Below are 5,647 nucleotides of genomic sequence, written 5' to 3'. Positions count from 1 at the left end.
AGACGGAGCAGCCGTCCCTGGGCACGATGGTGGGCATGTAGACGGGGTCGTCGCAGCCGTCCGTGGTGTCCCGCTTGAAGTCTGCGACGGAGACGAAGAGCGCGAGGAAGAGCACGAGGTGGTTGAGCGCGTAGCGCTGGCCGACGCACTGGTGGGCGCCGGCGCCGAATGCGAGGAAGTTGCGCTTGAAGGCCACGTCCTCCCTGCGGTCGTCGGAGAAGAAGCGGTCCGGGTCGAAGGCGTCGGGCGCCGGGAAGCCCTGGAAGGAGGACTCGTAGACGGACGGGAAGACGATGGCGCCCTTGGGCACCGTGTACCACTCGGTGAGCTGGAACGGCTCGCCGGCGATGTGCGGCACCAGCGTCGCCGGGGGCCGGTAGCGGACCACCTCGCGCGCCACCGCCTGCGTGTACCTCATCCCCTGGATCTTCTCGGCGGTGATGGGCTCCCGGACTCCGGCGACCAGACCTCGGCCACCTCGGCGCGCACGCGGGCGAGCACGTCAGGGTGGGACTCGAGCGCGGAGACCGCCCAGCAGGTGGACGCGTCCTCGTCCTGGGGTGGGCACTCGGGCTGTGGCGCGCGCAGGTCCTTGTGGTCCGCGCCGAACATGTAGATGAGGTTTGTGGTCCCCGAAGAGGCGCTTGCCCAAGGGGTGGAAGGCGTCTGCCGCGCGAGTTTAGCGGCACGTACGGTTGCGTGTGTCGTGGTGGAGGTGGAATCGAGTCGATCGAGCCAGCTCGGCCTAAATTACTGTAATTAAAGATCCGACGCCTCGGGCACGCGCTTGTGTCGCAGTACATGCACAGCAACATGTACTGAACCAAACAGAGAATGGTGCGGTGGCAACCTGTTAGGTGAGGGCTTCAGAGAAGTGCGACTGCCAGGAGCAGCGCTACTCTCGACGGAGACCTTGCAGTCAATCCACCGGAGCGCCACCACGCTGCACTTCTTGATGTCCCCAATGACGTTCAGTAACACGCCTACTCCTCCTCCCAGCTCACCACCAAGACAACCTCCCGGAACCCCTGCTTGTCGGCCTCCTCCAATATGATACGAACCTGAAAAATATGCAAAATTTCAGCTTGCCTATGCATAACAAGAAACAAAAAAGTAAAAAAATACATAAACCACACCTGCTGCAATTTCAATCCAACACTGACGCAAGTTCTCAATATATATATACACACATTGTTATTACAAAAGGAAACAAGTAAATACAACTTTACAATTCATTCGGCGGAATTTTACACAGAAGCAGCAGCAGCCACTACCCGCACCGTCGGAGACGGAACGAATCAGCAAACCAGAGGGCAGCCGCGATGCCGCATATCCAGTCAGCAAACAGCGTCGCCCTGCTGCTGCCTTGCACCAGGACAAAGTGCACCCTGCAGATAACACAAAATTCAGACTAGTTAACACACACGGTCAACACGGCCACATGTATATATGTCTATTCTACATTCGTTCCAAATTATAAGAATTTTTAGCTAGGCTGTTTAACTCTACCAAAACCTGTTATACTTTGGTAGCAGCAGACATCGCGCTTCTCTATCCAAAAACATCAACGTTTTGTATATATATTGAAAGGTTATCCACCGAGCATTTTCAACCTTAAGTTGACACTTAGATACAACAGCACGATGCCGGCTTCCACTCCTACCAATACTCTTCCAAGGAATATTTATTTACCATCACAACACTACAGTCATCGGAACCGACACAAAACAGAAACAGCGGGTGAGGCTAGTCATCGGAACCAAGACACCCGACACAGCTGTCGTGACATAAAGAAATGACAGCATATACAAAGGAACATATGACTCCAAGGATACCAAAATAGCCACATATGCCGAGTGTCAAATGCCAAACAACAATTTTCTATAACATGCACCACTAAAATAAGATGCAGCTTCACATACAGAATATTTGCAATGACTAGTTAACCAATTCAAGTTCAATCACCAATAACTCTTCTAAAAAATTGACATTGACACTACAGGCCCTTTTTCCGAAATTCCAGGCCACAATTCATTTAAACAAAAACAGTTAAAGTGCACCTCTAGATGCATTCAAACACGCAATCCAACTCAACTAGCATGCTAAATGTTCACTCACAACAAGACCAACAAACACCTGCAACAGCATGTTCAAATCACCACCAAGTAGATGGGACAAATGGGATGCTCACCGAGACATACACGAAGGTTGCTGCTACCTCCTGGCCACCTCCAATTCCGCTCCATCCTACAAACAAAATGCGCATGCTTAGTGCCAGAAATCACGTGTTCAAATGTACAAAAAAAAACCAATAGTCAATATATAGATCAGCTATTTATCGGAATCAAAATTCTGTACCTCCCAGCTAGCAAATAATTGAATTGTTCAAGCACTGGTAAAAACACAAAGAGTGCAAAATATAATCAAATCAACAGCAGAAAAAAAGCTCTTTCTTTACCCGCATCAAACATGCTCATTCACGAGACAAAAAGATAAATATTCACGAGACACCAGTAAAATGAAAACAAACCCAGACGCTGATCGAGCTCAAGACAAAATCATGAATGAATCATCTTGAACCCAGGCATACATGTTCTCTGAACTTAGCACAGATACATAGCACACACACTATGTATTGGCCCGGTTCTGAACTCGTAATGCCCAGCACTATGTATGTGCATCAGATCTTCGTCCCATGGCCCGTCGCCGACGGACAAGGACAATGGAGAGAGGGAAACAATTGCAAAGAAGCACAACACATGTAATCGCATTCCAGAGTGTATGATTATGAACTACTTGCTTCACTAGGTAATAAGATGGCTGTTAATCACCTGCCCGTCAGCGATTATCACCTGCCCACAATAAGTCTTCAACTATTCCCATTGCAGCTTAGATTATCGGAACCAACAATGTCAGGACTGAATCAGAAATCACTAACTAATCATTATTCTACTGAAACATAAAGCCAAAAAAAAGACAAAGAAATATAAAGGAACCAAACTCCAGAACGAACAGAACCTTCAGTATATCTCTCAATATTGCTAGCTAGTATCTGTTCCGCTGGTTGATTATCACTGCTTCGAGCATGAATCGCTCCTTCTCGGCTTGGCACATTTCTGTCGACTTTATCTTGGTAAAATCCACAAACTACAGTCAAGGAGCAGACAGGGTTAGTTTGCACATGGCATGGGCATATATCCTCTTGCAGAAATAAATATATTTACATGTATTCGTGCGGCTACAGACCTGGAAATTATCGAATCGGCATCTGCTGTCGTGGATGGACATCAAATCGTCCTCCCATGGCCCATCACCTGCCACAACAAGGACAATGGACAAAGTGAAATGACTACAAAACAGAAACAGAGCATGCATGATTTCCCAAAATAAACATATATGTGATTATGGACTATTTGCTTCAGTAGGTAACAAGAATCTAAATAAAATGAAATTGACTAATCATACTAGATGAGACCAATAATTAGGCAAGTCGATAACAACCATGATACTACATGGATGGTCGGCTCCAAAGGGAAACCAGAAAACAAGGCATACAAAAATGACAGCAAGTTTTTGTATGTGCATGAGTGAACATGCATGCTAAGGTTGCTGCCTTCTCATTCTGCAATAAGCAACTCACGAGTCTAACCAAACAGACACTCCATCCAACCAACATCAAAGCCTTTTTCCCAAGCAAGTTGGGGTAGGCTAGATATGAAACCCAACAGAAAAGAGAACCAAAACAAGGAGACATAAAGAAAAAGAGAAAAGAAGAAAGAAGAACGAAGGAAAAAAAGGGGGGAAATGAAAGAGAAAAGAAGCGAGTGACTAAGGTTCCGCCACATGGATCGCTGATCTCCATGCAGTCCTATCAAGAGCCAAGACTTTAGGTACATTCCAATCCCTCAGGTCTCTTTTTATCGCCTCCACCCACGTCAACTTTGGTCGTCCTCTACCCTTTCTAGAAAGGGTAGATCTCCAAACAGACACTCCATCAAACATCTTAAATAAACTAGAGAGGAACTCAACACAACTCAACAATGGATGACAACCCAAAGTAGATGTGTGGCATCAAAAGTTCATGCAATCAAATCCTGGAACAACACATGCCTAGCTTGATTATTATAACATCTGGACGAGACGCAATGGTGCAAGAATCATCGTCACATGAATCCATCAACCACATTCAATTGTCAAGCCATCACTGTGATCACAAACCCACTTAATTTGATCGATTACAGATCATTGTCAACTAGTGCTACCAAAAATTACTGGGCCAACACGTTCAACAATTACTAGGCCATCATTTGGTGGTACCACATCCCATTATGATATTAGTAGGGGCAACTCAACTTCACTATCACCCTGCTGTTTGGCTCATTTAATTTTGTGTGCGCATTTTCCATACAGTGTACATGCTACTGAAGAGTACCAACAGGGAGCAGCAAATTTGCGTGATAATACAGAAAGCAGCAAATTTGCCACCACAACTTATATTACCTCAAGTAGAGCATCAATGAGTTCAATTCCTTCTAAACGACAGCTCCCAAACAAGAACACAAGAAGGAGCTACTATTCGACCTTGGGCATGAGTTGTTTAATACCTGTGCGTCGTCGTCTTGTCAGTGCGGGCAAGGCACACCTGGCCGCCCCTAGCTCAGAGGCTGGAGCTGCCGTCGCCGGCCCTGTAGATGTCCCTGGAGTGGTGCGAGTTAGAGCAACAGCTCCCCTGCCGGTCCCGAAGGAGCGTGTCAGGTGCATGTTGGCATCACAAAGAAATGAAATGGTCAGAGAGCTATAAAAGCAAGAGATTACATTATGCATCAAAATAAATAAGCATGGATAGATTCATTCTACACAATCTGATCTTGCCTAATAAACATGCATAATCAATGACAAAGCTTACCCGCAAAAAAAAATAAAAAATCAATGGCAAAGCTCTTGTGAGTTGTAAAAAGGCTACAGCTACTTCCCCTTGCAGGAGATCGGAGAATTGGTTTTACCTGCGTCGTGCTACCAGTACATCCCGCGGACGGTGGCGACCATCAGCAGCCCTCCTCCGGCTGCCTGCACAAAGAAGATGCGATTTTTTTCAGAATTGGGGAGAAGAGGATTGGTGGTTGCGGGTTTGGGCACTGCTGATACCTCGAGAAGCGCCTGCGGTGGTCGAAGTTCCAGTGCCAGCGACGCCGCTGGAGGACCCGGTGGTGTAGGGAGCCCCGGGACGGAGCGGCGAGGCGAGGTCGGGGACGCGGAAGACAACGGGGCCGCGCGTTGCCTGGCCTGCGCAGTCCACGAAGCCGGCCGGCCGGACGGCGACCTAGGATTTCGCGGAGGCGAGGTTTCAGGCTCGATTGGAGGCGCGTCGGCGAGGGATTCTGCATGAGGTAGGGTGCCGGAGCAACGCCGCACGGTGGCGAGAATGGAGCGCCGGAGCTGGGGCTCGATCGCGGAGAAAGAGGGCAGAGGCGGCATCTATCTAGTCGATCTGGGCAAGCTAGAGGTGGAAGAGAGGAGCCGCCGGTGGTCTGGGGCGGCGGAGGTGTGGGTAGCCGGCGTCCGGCGAGATTCAGAAGGCGTTGAGCCGCCGCCGGTGGTCTGCTCGTCTGCCCGAGTGAGTAAGTCACGGAGATGGTGTGGCTGGCTT

The 5,647-nt window shown here is 48.6% G+C and overlaps 1 long non-coding RNA gene and 1 pseudogene across 7 annotated transcripts; both read right to left on the bottom strand.

Annotated features, from left to right (window-relative positions):
- Positions 1-612, bottom strand: part of LOC124663959 — a 932-nt pseudogene extending 320 nt beyond the window's left edge.
- Positions 613-848: 236 nt separating this feature from the next.
- LOC124666395 lies at positions 849-5,028 on the bottom strand. Of its 7 annotated transcripts, none has more exons than XR_006990892.1 (6): positions 5,004-5,028; positions 4,605-4,729; positions 3,247-3,314; positions 3,019-3,147; positions 2,192-2,247; positions 849-1,388 (listed from the first exon to the last, which is right to left on the bottom strand). It is a non-coding gene; the product is annotated as an uncharacterized LOC124666395 (long non-coding RNA). The 7 variants fall into 7 exon arrangements; XR_006990891.1 differs by lacking the exon at positions 5,004-5,028 and adding an exon at positions 2,832-2,918 and having other exon boundaries at positions 4,605-4,798; XR_006990895.1 differs by lacking the exon at positions 5,004-5,028 and adding an exon at positions 2,832-2,918 and having other exon boundaries at positions 2,202-2,247; positions 4,605-4,798.
- Positions 5,029-5,647: the final 619 nt, after the last annotated feature.

Source organism: Lolium rigidum, chromosome 6 (assembly GCF_022539505.1).
Source record: "Lolium rigidum isolate FL_2022 chromosome 6, APGP_CSIRO_Lrig_0.1, whole genome shotgun sequence".
In the NCBI taxonomy this organism is placed as follows: Eukaryota; Viridiplantae; Streptophyta; class Magnoliopsida; order Poales; family Poaceae; genus Lolium; species Lolium rigidum.
The sequence above is the reverse complement of the archived record's forward strand: the minus strand, read 5'-3'. Positions and strand labels throughout refer to the sequence as shown.